The 18,243-nt window shown below is 35.2% G+C and overlaps 1 long non-coding RNA gene across 1 annotated transcript; it reads right to left on the bottom strand.

Annotated features, from left to right (window-relative positions):
* Positions 1-5,366: 5,366 nt before the first annotated feature.
* LOC120223822 lies at positions 5,367-15,711 on the bottom strand. Its single transcript, XR_005526375.1, has 3 exons — positions 15,700-15,711; positions 15,242-15,243; positions 5,367-5,453 (listed from the first exon to the last, which is right to left on the bottom strand). It is a non-coding gene; the product is annotated as an uncharacterized LOC120223822 (long non-coding RNA).
* Between the last annotated feature and the right edge of the window lie 2,532 nt (positions 15,712-18,243).

The following is an 18,243-nucleotide window of genomic DNA, read 5'->3' on the forward strand; positions in this document are numbered from 1 at the left end:
AAAAAAAAAAAAAAAGGCACCAAACATTCTGACAGGGATTACTTTGAATCTATAGCTCAAGTAGTGGACAATTTTCACCTTAACCATACTGAATCTTACAATCCATGAACATAGAATGTTTTCCCATTAATTTAGATCTTCTTTAATTGTTCTCAATAAAGTTTTAAAATTTTCAAAAAAAAAATGGAGAAAAATACACTTTGTAATCAGTAATAAAAGAGTGAAGGAACATTTAGAATAATATAAGTGAAAATATACCTTAAGACAAAAATTGTGACTAGACACAAAGGAGAGCATTTACTAATGATGAAATGGTCAATCCATAAGAAATCACAATTTTAAATAGACATTCACTCATCAACAGTTATAAATACATAAAGCAAAATATCGACAGAAATGAAATAGGCAAATTGACAATAATAAACAGAGATTTTAATACCTGTATTTCAATAATAAATAGAAAACACAGAGGGGCACCTATGTGGCTCAGTCGGTTAAGTGTCTGCCTTCAGCTCAGGTCATGATCTCACAGTCGATAAGTTTGAGCCCTCCATCGGGCTCTCCACTGTCTGCACATAGTCGGCTTAAGACCTTCTGTCCCTCCTCTCTCTGCACCTCCCCTGCGTGCGCTCTCTCTCTCTCTCTCAAAAATAAATTTAAAAACTTAAAAAAGAAAAATAGAGAGGATGCCAATAAGGAAATAAAAGACCTTAACAACATTGTAAATCAATAGGTATTACATACACCTATAAAATAAATACTCCACCCAACAACAGGAAAATACACCTTCTCAAATGTACACGGACATTCTCAAGAAAACATCATATGCTAGGCCAAAATAAAAGTCTTAATAAATTTAATACAATTGAAATCATACAAAGTATATTCTCTTACTCCATTGGAATGAAATTAGAAACCAACAGGAGGAAATTTGGAAATCCATAAATCTGTGGAAATTTAACAACACACTTCCAAATAACTCAAGAATAAAAGAGGAAACACAAGAAAATTAGAAAATACTTTGAGATAAATGAAATCAAAATACAACATACCAAAACTTCTGCAATAAAATTATCACAATGTGTATGGGGAAATATATGGCTTTAAATTCTTGTATTAAAAAAGAAGAAATATCTGAAAACAATAATATACCTTTATACCAGAAGAAACTAGAAAAAGAATGAATAGTTAACACAAAGCAAGCAGTAGGAATGACATAGTAAAAGCTAGAATGGAAATTAATAAAACATAGAAAAATGTAGACAAAAATTAAGAAAAGCAATGAAACCAAATAAAAAAATTAGCATGCCTTTAGTTACAAAGAACAAGGAGAAAAAGAGAAAAGATTCAAATTACCAAAATCAGAAATGAAGGATCAGACATAAATACAAACCTTACAGAAATAAAAAGTATTATAAAGAAATATTATAACAATTAGATACTGATCAATTAGACAATCTAGATTAAATGGATAAATTCCTAGAAACACACAAACTACTTAAACTGACACAAGAAGAAATGGAAAATGTTCATAGACCTATGACAAGTAAAGAGAATAAATTAGTGATCAAAAAAAATGTCCAAACACACAATCTCAGGGCAAGAAGGCTTCACTGGAAAACATTACAAAAACACTTTTTAAAAGAAGACTCAACACTATACCTCCACAAATTGTCACAAAATAAAATACATGGGAACAGTTCTCTACTCCTTCCAAGAGGCCGGTATTATCCTCATTCCAAAACTAAACAAAGACATCACAACAAAAGAAACCTATAGACCAATATGCCATATGAATATAAAGATGCAAAACAACTTTAATAAAACACTAGAAAATCAAATCCAGCAACATGTAAAAGGATTATCTACCATGAGCAAGTATGGTTTATTCCAGAATATAAAATTCATTTACCATGTAAAAATCAATCAATGTAATATATTAAACTAATGGAATTAAATTATAACCTCAATAATGCAGAAAATTTATTTGACAAAATCCAATGCCCACTCATGACAAAAACACTCAAGAAACTAGAAATAGAAGGAAGTCTCATAAAGGCCATCTACAAAAGAACCACAACTGCCATCATACTTATTGGTAGATGATTGAACACTTTCTCATCAAGGCCAAGAAAACTAAGATGCATGTTCTCGCCACTTCTTTTGAACATTATTTGGTAAGAAAAAGAAATGTAAGTCATCCAAATTGGAAGGGAAGATGTTAGAGAAGAAATCTATTGCTATTTGCAGATAACATGATCTTATATAGACAAAAACCTAAGGACCCAAGAAAAATAATATTAGAACTAATAAACTGCTTCATTTTATTTTAGAATACAAGATCAGTATATAAAAATCAATTGTATATTGAGTTTTATAAGTTCTTTATATTTTTTGGATACTTAGCTTTTATCAGATGTGTTATTTGCAAATATCTTCTCCCATTCTGAAGGCTGTATTTTCGTTTTGTTGATTGTTTCCCTCACTGTGCAGAAGCTTTTCATCTTCATGAGGTCCCAATCGCTTATTTTTGCTTTTGTTTCCCCTTCCTAAGAAGACCTATGTAGTAAGTAAGGAGACCTATGTTGTAAGAAGTTCCTATGGTCTATGTCAAAGTGGTTACTGTCTGTGTTCTCCTCTAGGATTTTGATGGTTTCCTGTCTCACATTTAGATCTTTCACGCATTTTAAATTTATTTTTGTGTATGGTGTAAGAAAGTGGTCCATATTCATTCTCCATGTCACCATCCAGTTTCCTCAGCACCCCTTGTTGAAGAGACTTTTTGCCATTGGATACTGTTTCCTGCTTTGTTGAAGATTAATTGACCATAAAGTTGTGATTTCATTTCTTGGTTTTCTATTTTGTTCCATTTATCTCTATTATTGTGCCAGTACCACAGGGCCTTGATCACTACTGCTTTGTAATATAACTTGAAGTCTGGAATTGTGATGTCTCTCGCTTTTCTTTTCTTTTACAATATTGGCTTTGATTATTCAGTGACTTTTGTAGAACTACACAAACTTTAGAATTGTTTCTTCCATCTCTGTGAAAAATACTGGTGGTATTTTGATAGATATTGCATAAAATGTTTAGATTCCTTGGGGTAATACACACATTTTAACAATATTTGTTCTAATTAATAAGCATGTGTAGGGAATAAGTTTAAGAATTATCTGAGCTTGCACCAATGGGTTAACAAGGCTTAGGGCAGAAAGCCACCACAGTGCGAAAGTGCTCAGCATAGAATAGGGCATAGAGCAGAAAGCCGCTTCCACAGAATGAAAGGGTCTGAGAACAGGCGGAGAAGGAAAGCCACCGCAGCAGGGCAAAAGTGCCCAAACTTTATCATTAAGTAAAACAAAGCATAGAGTGGAAAGCCGCTACAGGGCAAAAATGCCCAGAGCTAATTAATAAGAAAAATGCCATGTTAACCCTGAGGTAGCATGCTCTGTATTAGCCCCTGAAAAGTTAAGATAAACAGACTCGGTGCACAGTGCCTACAGTAAATGGCTGTCTGCCTCAGTGCCGGGACTTTGATTTGTCTTGATCCAAATCCCTAACACTGCATACCTTCCAAACGCCTTTCTCCCACACACATGAATTAATGATCACTGTTTTATTGTCTCTTTCGGCACGTCCATCACGTATATAAGTCTTCTGATCCTAATAAATACAGAGCAAGGACCCTTACTCAGGGGTCTTGTCTCCTCCTAGACATTAGCCTCTCTCATGTTCAGTTCTGCCTCTGCTCTCCTACTGGACAAGAGAGAACTCCAGACTCAAAGTCTGCAACAAGTATGGAATGTTTTCCCATTTCTTTGTGTCTTCCTCAATTTCTTTCATCAGTGTTTTATAGTTTTCAGAGTACAGATCTTTTACCTCTGATAGGATTTATTCCTAGGTAACATGGTTTTTGGTGCGACTGTAAATGGGACTGATTCCTTGATTTCCCTTTCTCCTGCTTCATTATTGATGTATAGAAATGCAAAAGATTTCTGTACAGTGATTTTGTATCCTGCAATTTTACTGAATTCCTGTATTAGTTCTAGCAGTTTTTTGGTGCAGTCTTTAAGATTTTCTATAAAGAGCATCATGTCATCTGCAAATAATGAAATTTTGACTTCTTCCTAGACAATTTGGATGCCTTTTCTTTCTTTTTGTTGTCTGCTTGCTATGGCTAGGAATTCTAGTTCTACATTAAATGACAATGGTGAGAGTGCACATCCCAGGGTTGCTCTTGAGTGTAGAAGAAAAGTTCTCAGTTCTTCCTCACTGAGGATGATACTAGCTGTGCATTTTTCATAGATGGCCTTTATTATTTTGAGCTATGTTGTTTCTGTCCTTACTTTGTTGAGGGTTTTGATCATAAATGGATATTGTGAGTTGCCAAATGCTTGCACGTATTAAAAGGATCATATGGTCCTTTCCTTTCTTCTAATAATTTGGTGTATATCACAGTGATTGATTTGCAAATATTAAACCACCCTTGCAACACAGGAATCAATCCAACTTCATCATGGTGAATAATTTTTTTGGTGTATTGTATCTGGTTTGCTAGTATTTTATTGAGAATTTTGCATCCATGTTCCTCATGGATATTGGCTTGTAGTTTTATTCTTTAATGAAGTCTTCATCTAATGTTGGTATCAGGATAAAGTTGGCCTCATAGAATGAATTTGGAAGTTTTCCTTCCTTTTCCACTTTTTGGAATAGCTTGAGAACAGGTAGTTAGGTCTTCTTTAAATGTTTGGTAGAATTCGCCTGTGAAGCCATCTGGTCCTGAACATTTGTTTTCTGGCAGTTTTCTTTTTATTAGTTTCAATTTCTTTGCTAGTTATGAGTCCATTCAAGCTTTCCATTTGTTCCTGTTTCAGTTTTGGTAATTTGTATGTTTCTAAGAATTTATCCATTTTTCCAGGTTGTCCAATTCGTTGCCATATTTGTTCATAATATTCTAACTATTTCCACAGTGTTGGTTGTTATTTCTCCTCTCGCATTTGTGATTTTATTTATTTGGATACTTCCTCTTTTCTTTTTGCTACATCTACTAGAGGTTTATCAATTTTATTAGCTTTTTGTTAAAGAACCAGCTCCTGGTTTCATTGTTCTATTGCATTTTTATTTCTATATCATTTATTTCTTCTCTAATATTTATTTTCTTTCCTTCTGCTGGCTCTAAGCTTCAATTGTTGTTGTTTTTTCTAGCTCCTTTAGGTACAAGATATCTTGTTTATTGGAAATTTTTCTTGTCTCTTGACTTAGACATGTATTGTTATATCCTCTCTCTTAGGACCACTTTTGCTTCCATGTAATTTTTTCTATTTCTTTTGTTTCTTGGTTGACCCATTCATTGTTTAGTATCATTCTGTTTACCCTCCATGTATTTATTATCTTTCCAATTTTTTTCTTGTGGTTGACTTCTAGTTTCATAGAACTGTGGTCAGAAAATAGGCCTACTACAATCTAAGTCTTTTTGTAGTTATTAAGGCCTGATTTGTGACCTAGTATATGGTCTATTCTGGAGAATGTCTCATATGCACTTGAAAAGAATGTGTATTCTGATACTATAGGATGGAATGTATCTGTTAAATCCATTTGTCTAGTGTGTCATTCAAAGCCATTGTCTCCTTGCTGATTTTCTGCTAAGATGATCTGTCTATTGATGTAAGTTGGTGTTAAAGTCAACTGCTATTTTTGTATCATAATCAATGAGTTCCTTGATACTTGTTATTTCTTGTTTTATATATTTGAGAGCTCCCATGGCAGATGCTAAAATATTTACAACTGTAAGAACTTTTTGTTGTACTGTTCTCTTTATTATAATAGAGTGCCCTTCATCTCTTGTTATAATCTTCAGTTCGAAGTCTAGTTTGTCCATAATAAATATTGCTACTCCAGCTTTCTTTTGATGTCCATTTGCATGATAAATGTTTCTTCATCCCCTCACTTTCAATCTCCAGGTGTCTTTAGATCTAAAGTGGATACCTGTAGGCAACACATAGATGGGTCTTTTTTTAATCCATTCTGAGATTCTATGTCTTTTAATTTAAATGTTTGGTCCACTTACCTTCAGAGTAATTATTGATAGATATGTACTTAGTGTCAGTTTACTCTTGTTTTGTTATTTCTGGAGATCTCTGTTCCTTTCTTGTCTTTGTCAATTTTGGTCTTTCCTTTCCACTCAGAGTCCCCTTTAATATTTCTTGCAGGGATGGTTTAGTGGCTCCTATAGTTTTTGTTTGTCTAGGAAACTCTTTTATCTCTCTATTCTGAATGATAGCCTTGCTGGATAGAGCATTCTTGGCTTCAGATTTTTTCCCTTCAGCACACTGAATATAGCCTGCCACTTCCTTCTGGCTTGCCAAGTTTCTATGGAGAGAGCTACGGCTAGCCTTATGCATCTAACCTTGTAAGTTAGGGTCTTCTTTTAGGATTTTTTCTTCATCACTGTATTTTGCCAATTAAATTACATTATGGGAAAAAAACAAATTACATTATGTGTTGGTGTTGGCCTGCTTTTACTGATTTTAACTGGACTTCTCTGTGCCTCCTGGATCTGGATGTCTGTTTCCTTCTCCAGATTAAGGAAATTTTCAGGTAAATTTCCTGAAATACATTTCCTGTGCTCTGTTCTCTCTGTGATTCTTATAATACAAATGTTATTACATTTGATGGAATCACTGAGTTACCTAAGTCTATTCTTATGTTCCATGATTCTTCTTTTCAGTTTCATTATTTTGCATTATTTTATGTTCTATATCACTTTTTCATTCCTTTGCTTCTTGATCCTGTGTTCATTGTATCCAGTCTGTTTCAAATAAGAATTATTGCATGTTTCATTTCTGTTTTTTATCTCTTTTCTCTCTGTGGTAAAGGCCTTCCTGAAGTCTTCCATTATTTTCTCAAGCTCAGCAAATGTCCTTAGGATTACTTTAAATTCTCCATCAAGCATATAACTTAGATCTCTTTCAATTAGATCTCTGAACATGACCTTATTTTGTTGTTCCATTTGGGATGAATTCCTCCATCTTAGTATTTTGCCTAAGTTTCTGTCTTCTTTGTGTATGAAAACCCTATTGTTTCCTGCTTCTGAGAGTAATGACTTTATGAAGAAGAGGTCATATATTGTCCAGGGCCAGGTACTTCAGGAAGTGACTTTGGCATGTGCTGCAGGCATTCTACTTCTATGTTTGAATGCCCTATCCTTTAGGCCAGTCTCTGCAGAGGTTCTCCTTGCCTGCAACTGGAAGTGTTTTGCCCTTGGCCAGAGTATAGAGAGTTTTAAGTAGGTATACTCTTGTCTGCTTGTTAAGCATAACCTAATACTACTTCCACTAGAACTGAAGCTGTGGAACTCTCTGGATGGGAGATTTGCTATGGGCAGAGGTTTCTGCTGGTCTTCTTGGGAAGGGGCCTGTGGTATTGGGCCTGAGGCAAACTTGTTCAAGAAGGACAAACTTGCATAGCACAAGACGGGGTGACCTGATATGAGCAGGTCAGGCAGCCAATGTGGGTGCTGTGCTGTTTACCACAGGTGGGGTGGCTCTGTGTTTATTCCATGGGGCGGGAGCAGAAGGAATGGCACTAATCAGCAACTCTATCCTCAGAGAGGCAAATCCATGAATGCTGCCACTCAGGGAAGCACTATGAGACAGTGAGTAAAGTCTCCCCGCATGTCCCAGGCATTTTACAGATCATTGTTTCCATGTTGTTTCCCATCAGGTTGTTTGCGCATTCTCTCCAGGCATAGGGCAGTATCCACAGGGCTATATCCCAGCCAAGCCCACGACCTTTAAAAGTCCAGTCTCTAAGCCCCACTGGTTGCAAAAACTCATGAAAATCAGCCTCTCTCATTTTCCCAGCCAATGGCTTTGGGGGAAGTGTTCTCCTTATGCATTTCCCTGTGTGCTCCTCTCTCCCTCTCTCTCTCTCTCTCTCTCTCTCTCTCTCTCTCTCTCTCTCTCTCCCCCTCTCTCTCCAAAACCAGGGCCCCCTCACCTCCATAGGATCTGCAATCCATTTCTCCCCCAAACCACATCTCTGCACTTCCTAACTTCTACCATATGGCCTCTTCTCTCCCCCTAGTTTGTTATGTCAGTCTTCAGGTTGATTGCTTGGGTATTCATAATGATATGATAGTTATCTAGTTATGTTTGAGGGACAAGACAAGCCTAGTGTCCTCCTACTATAAAGCCATTCTAGCTACTCTCCCTAATGCCACTACTCTTACGCCACAATAAACTGAGCAACGAGAGGGTCTGTACAGACAACTAAAAAGGTCATTACAAGAACCACTATCCTTTCTGTCCTGTACACACACAGTGATAACTCCTCAAGACCAAATATATCACTCTTTGATAGGCTCATATTTTGTTGCCTTGTCTTTTAGATATCTAGCCAGGCAACAATCTGTATTTAAAATAACTTTTGCCATTTCCTATATGTACTTGCAAGTAGTAACTATCTGGGAATACTGGTGATGGCTTTCCAGACACTGCTCTGCCATCAGTCTAGAAATTGTCCCGTGTTTTAAAAGCTTTATTCTTCCTAGTCAACTTAGAACAACTCTCTTCAGGAATAATGTGGGGATCCTATTGCTCTTGCCTATTGTGTCATTACTAGTCTAGTAAAGCAATGTCAGGATGAGCCTATAAATGCAAATAAATCTCATACTGTAATTTCCAAAAACTGTGTATGTTTTAACTATATAATATAGAAGGAGTTTATATGCATTTAATGTAATGTACAAGCAATATGCTATCCTCTAAGAGTAAATCTGTAGTTATTCTGTAATAACTCTCAGAATTTCTTTTGTAGATGAGATTTACATTTGTTTGAAATTGAGAAAGTAACATTTAAACTAAAAAAATTGAAATTGTCAAAAAAGGAGATTTTTTTTACAAAACCACCAGAAATAAGAGTGAAAGGTAGTAAATGTATATGAAAAGTAAATAAGGAAAATAGAATATATTTTTTGGATAAGGAAAGGTATAAAGTACATGGTAGGGGAGTTGGTAAAGGAAAAAAGAAGTAACTTTGTCCTAAAGTAAGATGATTGTTCCAGAATAAAAAAGGAAATATATAGGACAGAACTTTAGAAAGTAGTAAACGTTTATGGAAAAGAAATTTGGAGAAAACAATTATATATATGAACAACTGGCTAAAGATTGAACTGTTATTCTAAGGGTTTTTAAATTAAGCCTTAATACCAATAATGTACTTATGCAAAACTAAAAATTATCCTGTACCTGTTAAAAGGACAAAGCTTTCTTGGAATATTGGTCTGCTTTTGATAAGATATTATGAAAGATTTTCATCTTTCAAAGTAACATATTTAGGGGCGCCTGGGTGGCTTAGTCGGTTAAGCGTCCGACTTTCGCTTAGGTCATGATCTCGCGGTTCGTGGGTTCGAGCCCCGCGTCGGGCTCTGTGCTGACTGCCAGCTCAGAGCCTGGAGCCTATTTCAGAGTCTGTGTCGCCCTCTCTCTCTGACCCTCCCCTGCTCACGCTGTCTCTCTCTCTCTCTCTCTCCTAGAAATAAACAAAATATATATATATATTAAAAAATTTTTAAAAAAAACAAAGTAACATATTTAAAAACCAAAGATTTTTTGTTTTATCAAAATAATTTCCGGTACAACTACAACCCTTACATTTGTCTTTGAAATCCTTTATTGTCACAGTGGTCAAATAAATAATTAAATATTGTCTCACAATGATCTGTGATCCTATTTGGTCAAATAGCTAAAATTTTTTGATATTTTTCACAAACTTCCCAAAATCAAATTCTAATTATCTTTTTTTATAATATTTTAAAAATATGAGCTTACTTGCCACACAATGTTGCATTAGTTTCAGGTATACAACATAGTATTTCAACAAATTTATCCATTATGCCATGTTCACCACAAACGTAACTACAATCTATCCCTATACGTGGCTGTTATAATATCATTGACTATTCATTATGTTGTGCCTTTTATTCCCATGACTTATTCATTCTATAACTGGGAGTCTGTATCTCCCACTTCTTTTCACTCATTTTGCCCAACCCCCAAATAATAACTCTCAGCTCAATAACCTGGAGAGATTTTGATGGTCTCTGAAACTTCTCAAAGATTTGTTCCCTCTTCTTATAAAAAATGAGATGAGGGGTGCCTGGGTGGCTTAGTGGGTTAAATGTCCAACTTTGACTCAGGTCATGATCTCACAGTTCATCAGTTTGAGCCCCACGTAAGGCTCTGTGCTGACAGCTCAGAGCTTGGAGCCTGCTTTGAATTCTGTGTCTCCCTCTCTCTGCCCCACCCCTGCTCACACTCTGTCTCTGTCTCTCAAAAATAAATAAACATTAAAAAAAGTTTTTAAATAAAAAAATTAAAAAATAAAGAATAAAAAATGAGATGTGACAATAATTATGATTACCTAATATACTAATTTACATAGAAAGCATTGTGAAAAAGTAGTATTTCTTTAGGTTATATTTTTACAAGTATTGTAGAAATTACATAAAATTCCTAAAATCCTGATATGTCCTTGGGTAAATATAATTCTAGTTATTATCATGAAATAGTGTGTCACAGAAATAATCAAATCTCCTTGTCAATTACATCATAATGAACTCTCTTCGGATCTCTAACTATTGCTATTTTTTAAGTCTTTTGTCATTTACGGACAGTTATTGTTTTAAGTACTTCATCTTCAAAGAGATTTATAAAAAAGATTGTGACAAATACTCTAAAACACAGGTTTTGATAAATTTAAGATCATAACACTGAAGTAGATAAGAATTTCTAAAACCCTAAAAGAAAACTGATTTCTTCAATGTTTTGTTTTCCAGATTTAAAGAACATCTTTTTTTCCTCTACTTTAAGCTATGTATAACTTACAATTTGGTGAAGTATATCTTTAAAACAAAAGTTGAATGAGCATTTATTTTTTTTTCTCCCTACCTTATCCCTTCAGAATTCTGAAACTCTTTTAAATATTCTTATTCTCAGGGCACCTGTATGGTTTAGTTAGTTGAGCATCCACCTCTTTGGTTCAGCTCAAGTCATGATCCCAGGGTTGTGGGATTGAGCTCCACATTGGGCTCTGCACTGGATATGGAGCCTGCTTAAGACTCTCTCTCCCCCTCTGCCCCTCTCTCCCACTTGCTCTCTCTCTCTCTTCCTCTCTCAAAAAAAAAAAAAAAAAAGAAAGGAAAGAAATATCCTTATTTTCTATGACAATGTATGATTTGCCTAAGTTCAATAAGACTCTGTTCTCTTTGTAACAGGATGCCCCATGCACCTAGCCATTGATTACGTGCTGAACAAGAAGGCATTTTAAAATAGCAATACCACCTGTTGCACATGGATAAATTCCTCTGGGAAAGAAGAAATGCAATTGCATAAAATCAGAAGACAAGCACATTTGGCTAAAATGAATTCCCTAAAGACCTCAGGTCTTCTCATCTATTTAACTGGTTGCCTTCAGATTTGGGCATTTTGTTTAGAATTATCATACAACTTGTACCTGTCATTACCTTTAATTCTTCTTTATAGGATTATTTTAAAACTTTGTGCCTATTGCCTGTCAAATTTCTTCAACAGCAATGCAGTAAATAGGGCGATGGTAGCTCATTGCTTTGAGATGATCTCCAATGCTTATGACCTTGATAAGATTAAAACTTCAGATAGGAAGTACCTGAAAGTTCTCTCTACTGCCCTTCCTTGTTACTTAAATGTGACCTCAATGGTTTTCAATCATTATGTACTAAATTTGTTTCGTTATGCTTCTTATACTACTCCATAATTTAATGATTCTTAAATGCATATCTAAACTTATTCTCTCTGCTATACCCAGCTCAGTCACATGCCTTATGTTTTCCCAAATGACAATGTTTGGCATCACTAAAATTCACAAAGTTCACAACCCATATGACTCTACCTTCCTCACTTAGGATACCAAAACAAGATCATTAATGTCCCACTCTTAGGTACATGGTCAAATCAGAGTGGATATAGAAGACCACTCTGGCAATGAGGAGTCAAATGTTGACCTGTGATGTTTTACAGAGGAAATATCTCAGTCAAAAGGGGGAAATGTAAACTTGTATAAAACCTCTGAACATGAGAAACTCTATTCTAGGACTAAAAACTTCATCCTTCTTTTTTGAAATAGGGATTCTATTGAACTTTCAAACTGGGCAGAAGTATATGACTGAACACAAGGCTGCTGCACCCACATCCTTGACAAAAATTGGACACTACGCAAATATATTTTCCTAATAACAGACATAATGTACTCAGAAACCCAGTGAGTTGTAAAATGTAATTATATATTCCAATCATAATTTTTGGAAAACAACTTCCATTCATTTCCTAATAATTCCACAACTTACTAATGAAGACCCCTGACTTTTACTCAACAGAACACAATTGTGATGCTATCTAAATGGGTGTTTCCTGGATTGCAATTGTGAGACTCCAAATAAATGCTTTTATTTAAGTACTTCTTCTTTTCTTGGCTGAAAACAGTATAATAGACATACCACATTTTATAAGTTTCTGCTGTACAACATAGTGACTGGATATTTATAAATATTATGGAATGGTCATCACAATAAGAGATTATTGTATATCACAATACAACGTTGTTACAATAGTATTTACTATACTCCCTAGCTGTATATTACATTACCTTGTATTATTTATTTTATAACTGGAAGAGTATACATTACATTTAATAGTCATATCTCCCTAGGTTCCTTTTAGCTGTGACAGTTACTCAATCTTTCAACTGTGTTAATACCTTGACAATTTTAAAGAGCACTAGTCAGGTATTTTGTAAAATATCTGCCAATCCTAATGTTATGATATTTCTCCCATAAACTATGGTTATATGTTTTGGTGAACAAAACACAAAAGTGCCCTTGTTATCACATCATATTACAGGCACACACTCTGAACCTGACTTACCATTGTTGATGTTCACATTGTTTGCCTGGATGAGGCAGTATTTGTCAGTATTCTAACATACTAACATTACTGTTTCTTTCCTCTACTCCACACTGTATATTTGGAAGGAAATCACTATATACAGCCCACGCTTAAAGAGAGGGGAGTTATGCTCCACCTCCTTCAGTGTAGAGTATCCACATAAATTATTGCTGATCTTTTATCAAAAGTGTAAAAATTATTGAATGATAGCTTTCAACATACAGTGCTGGAACCACTGAATATGAAGCATAAAATGAACCTCAACATAAACCTCATACCTTATATAAATATTAACTCAATATGGACCATAAACTTAAACCTAAAACAATAATATTTTTAGAAGAAAGCTTGAGAAAATCTTTAGGCCCTAATCCTTGCTGAAAAGTTCTTAGACTTGGCACTAAAAACATGATCTATAAAAGAAATATCTATAAATGGAATGTCATCAAACTTTTAAAATTAAAAAAAATATTTACTCTGCAAAAGAACCTGTTATGGGGATGAAAAGACAAGTTATAGACTGGAAAAAATATTTACAAACCACGTATTTTCAGAAAAGGGTCACATCATATAGAATATATGAAGAATATCCAAAATTGAAAATTAAATACAATCAATCCAATCAGAAACTGGGCAACAGATATGAAGAAATATTTCACTGAAGAGTATATATGGATTGCAAACCAGTACAATATATGATACTCAACATCATTAGCTATTTGGGAAATGCAAATTAAGACAACAATGAAATACAGCTATATAATTATCAAAAAGGCTAAAATTAAAAAGTGACAATATCAAAAGCTGACAAGTTTGTAGAAAAACTGAATCTCATACACTATTGTTGCAAATGTAAAACTAAAATCACTATAGAAAACAGTTTGTAATTTTATTTAAAAACACCATAAAACCCAGCAATTGTGTTCCTGGGCAGTTATCCCAGAGAACTGAAAACATATACCTGCCCCAAATCCTCTACAAGAATATTTTTAGCAGCCTTATTAGTAGTTAAAACCTGATAACAACCCAGATATCTTTCACCAGGTGAATGGTTAGAAAAACTAAGATATATCCATACAAGGAACGTAACTCATCAATAAAAAGGGATAAACTAATGATACACACCACTCAAAAGAATTTCCAGAAAATCATGCTGAGTGGGGAAAAACAAAGGGCAGTCTCAACAGATCATATACTATATGATTCCATTTTTAGGGCATTCTCAAAATGACAAAAATACAGAGATAGAGAACACATCCTTGGTTGCCAGGGGATAAGGATGTTGACAGGAAGGTGGGTAAATGCAAATACAAGGGGGTGGCATGAAGGAGATATTCATGGTAATGGGCTAGTTATATATCTTGACTAAAGTTATAGTCAAACAGATCTCCAAGGGTGATGAAACGCATAGAACTTTATGTACACATTATACCAATGTCAGCTTCCTGGTTTTGATACCATAAGAAGTCCCCCCACACACACTGCGGGGACATCTGGGTGGCTCAGTCAGTTAAGCATGTGACTCTTAATTTTGGCTTAGGTCATGATCTCACAGTTTGTGGGATCCAGCCCCACATTATGATCTGTGCTGACAGTGCAGAGCCTGTTTGGGATTCTCTTTCTCCCTTTCTCTGTGTCCCTCCCCTGTATTCACTCACTCTCTCTTTCTCTCTCTCAAAAATAAATAAAATAAATAAACATTTAAAAAAAGAAGTAGCCTTTGTGATAAACTCAAAACTAAAGGTACAAGGAACATTTTTGTACTATCTTTGCAATTTCCTGTGATTCTATGATTATTTCAAAAAAATACATTTTTTAAAAGCTGAGAAAGCTATCCAATCATTTAGTGGCCTAATAACAAAACCAGTTTTAGCCACAGTGGCTTCCTTTCTATTCCTTGAACTCACCAGAAACATGCACAATTCAGGGCCATTAAAATACCTTCCCGCAGATGTCTTTACTGAAATGTCACTTTACCAGAGAGCTTTCCTTAAAAATCTTTATCTAAGACTGCATATTCCACACACACACACACATAATATATATACACCCTATCCCTATTCCTGCCTATTTTTTATCATTAGCACTTGTGAATATTTAACAAACTATATATTTAATTAGTTATTTATTTAATTAATTATCTTGTCTATGGTCTGTCTTCTTCCTCGTGAAATATAAAGTTTAATGAAAGCAAGGATTTTTATCTACTGTATCCACCTTTATTAAACCAGTACATGGAACACAATGTTAAATTAATAAACATCTGTTGCATGAATGAATGATAAAATGTACATGGAAGGAAAATTATAGACCAAACTCATTCATGAAGATAAAAGCAAAAATCAAAACATTGGTGTAGAAGCAATATATAAGAAAGTCACTGTAGGGGCGCCTGGGTGGCTTAGTCGGTTGAGCGTCCGACTTGCACTTAGGTCATGATCTCGCGGTTCATGGGTTGGAGCCCCGCGTCGGGCTCTGTGCTGACTGCCAGCTCAGAGCCTGGAGCCTGTTTCAGTCTGTGTCTCCCTCTCTCTCTGACCCTCCCCTGCTCACGCTGTCTCTCTCTCTCTCTCTCTCTCCTAGAAATAAATAAAAACATAAAAAAAAAAAAAAAAAAGAAAGTCACTGTAATAAGGAAATCCTGCCACACAAAACAACATGAATGGACCTTGAGGGCATTATGCTAAGTGAAATAAGTCAGACAGAAAAGGACAAATACTGTATGATCTCACTTATATGTAAAATATATTTTTAAAAAAACTATGAAACAGAGATCAGATTTGTGTTTACCAGAGGCAGGAAGATGGGAGCCTGGAGGGATTGGATGAGGTGCTCAGAAAATATAAACCTCCAGTTCTAAGATAAATAAGTATTGGGTAGGCAACATACAACATGATGACTATAATTAACTATACTTAACACTGCTGAAAATTTAAAGGTTGCGAAGAAAGTAGATCCTAAAAGTTCTCATCACAAGGAAAAAAACATTTTTTTCGCTTTTAAAATATATACAAGGAAATGGATATTAACTAAACTTACTGTGACTTTCTTTTTATTCCATATGTAAGTCAGGTCATCATGCTACACACCTTAAACTTATACAGTGCTGTATGTCAAATGTATTTCAATAAAACTGAAGAAAGTCACTATATATTATGTTCAAGTAACGTTTACTCTAAGACTTCAAGGATAATCCAATATTTGAAAACCTATTAGTGTAATTTACCATATTTACAAAATGATGATTCAAAAAAGCACTAGATTAAGTACCACACTCATTCATATTTATTATTACCAAAAAGAAAAAGAAAAAAAAGCAGCCTAAAACGAGGAAGGGACTTCTTAACCTGACAACTACTACCCAGCAAAAGCATCAAACACCAGATGTAATGGTGAATTTTTAGAAGCATTCCCATTAAAGTATGGACCAAATCCAGAGCACCCCTATAACTCTTAGTAATAAACATTATGTGATAACTCTAGCCACGGCAGTTAGACAAGAAAAGGAAATATGAAGTATGAAGCCTGGAAAGAAAATCTTAAAATTGTGAATGCTTATAGGGTGACATAATTTACTACTTAACCAAGCCAAGCAAACCTATAGGTTAGGTAAATCATTAGAACTAATAAGATCCCATCAAGATTCCTATATGCAAGATCAACATATAAAAATTAATAGAATTCTTATATGTCAAAAATAATTAGAAAATATAGCTAGGGATTCATTACAGCAACTAAAAGAATAAGCTACCATGAAGTAAATCTAAGAAAAGATGTGCATGCATTTTATGTAAAAAACTTTAAACTACTGAAAGACAAACGTTCCCATATCAATATAGCAATCACCCATTTCCATGCATGGAAAAACTGAATAATCATAAGGTATCAGTTCTCTCAATCTATACATTCAATGCAATCATAATCAGTAGGATTTTTTATGGAACTTGATAAAATTTAAGTCATTCAACAGAGAAGTGCCAGTCCAAGAATAGTAAGGAAAGTAATGAATAACGATTTGGTCAAACTTCCCTATCAATAGGCTAGACTTGTTATAAGCAATAACAATTAAGAGAGTATAGGTACAGGGAGAGACAGGTAGCCAAAGGGACACTGTAAGTGCAGAAAGAGATCCAAATACATACATAAAATTAGTAGATGACAGAAGAGACATCATAAGCCAGTGTAAAAAGTATATATTATTACATAAAAATATATAAAATATGTTGGGATAATTAGATATCCATATAAACTTTTAGATACCTATCTCAGGCCATACACAAAAATAAAACTAGTTGCATTATGACCTAAATCTCACACTCCATGCAACACTGGAAATAATACCTGTATATAGAAAAATTCCTCCTTAAGAACTGAGGACCAACTGAAAACCATCTTCACAACAAAAAACACAGAAAACAGCAATAAAGAACACCAAGAAAGGTGGAAACACGTAAAAAAGAGAAACCCTAGCCTGATGCTGAGAATGGTAGTGGGGAGGGATAATACTACAAAACCAGGAACGGCTTCCTCTGTGCTGGGCCACAGGGAAAAAGCATGGTTTAAAAGAGCAAATGGTTTATCAAAGAGACAACATTAGAACTTCGACAAATGGTTGGGGCGCCTGGGTGGCTCAGTCGTTAAGCGTCCGACTTCAGCTCAGGTCATGATCTCACGGTTCATGGGTTCGAGCCCCGCATAGGGCTCTGTGCTGACAGCTAGCTCGGAGCCTGGAGCCTGCTTCGGATTCTGTGTCTCTCTCTCTCTCTGACCCTCCCCTGCTCATGCTGTCTCTATCCCTCTCTCAAAAATAAAATATTAAAAAAAAAAAAACTTCAACAAGTGGCATGAACTTTAGGAATGCTCTCTGAGTCAGAGAGACTGGAGATCTATATGGCTTACATTCCCTCTTCACTTTAAATGCCCAGGCCAGAACTGAATCTGATCGTGATAGCGGGAGGGTACATTCCACACAGTGAGCTTGATACCTCAGTGTATTCCAGGTCTGCAAACCTACACTAGCACAGGTCATGCTGAGGCACAGAAAAAAGAAAAAAAAAAAGCCACAATTTAAAAGGACCTAGGAGCTGCAGGAATGCTGTCTCCACTTTCATATTAAAAGCCCAGGTAAGCAAACCAGAGAGAGAGGGCAAGATGGCGGAGAAGTAAGGAGCTCCGTACTTGCACTCGCGCCCATACATCACACAGAAAAGATCTGAAGCCATTGGAAACCTTACAAAACCTGAGAGATTGGGAGAAAAAAGAC

The sequence above is a fragment of the Hyaena hyaena genome, unplaced genomic scaffold, assembly GCF_003009895.1.
Source record: "Hyaena hyaena isolate Hyena2069 unplaced genomic scaffold, ASM300989v1 scaffold_1051, whole genome shotgun sequence".
Classification (NCBI taxonomy): Eukaryota; Metazoa; Chordata; class Mammalia; order Carnivora; family Hyaenidae; genus Hyaena; species Hyaena hyaena.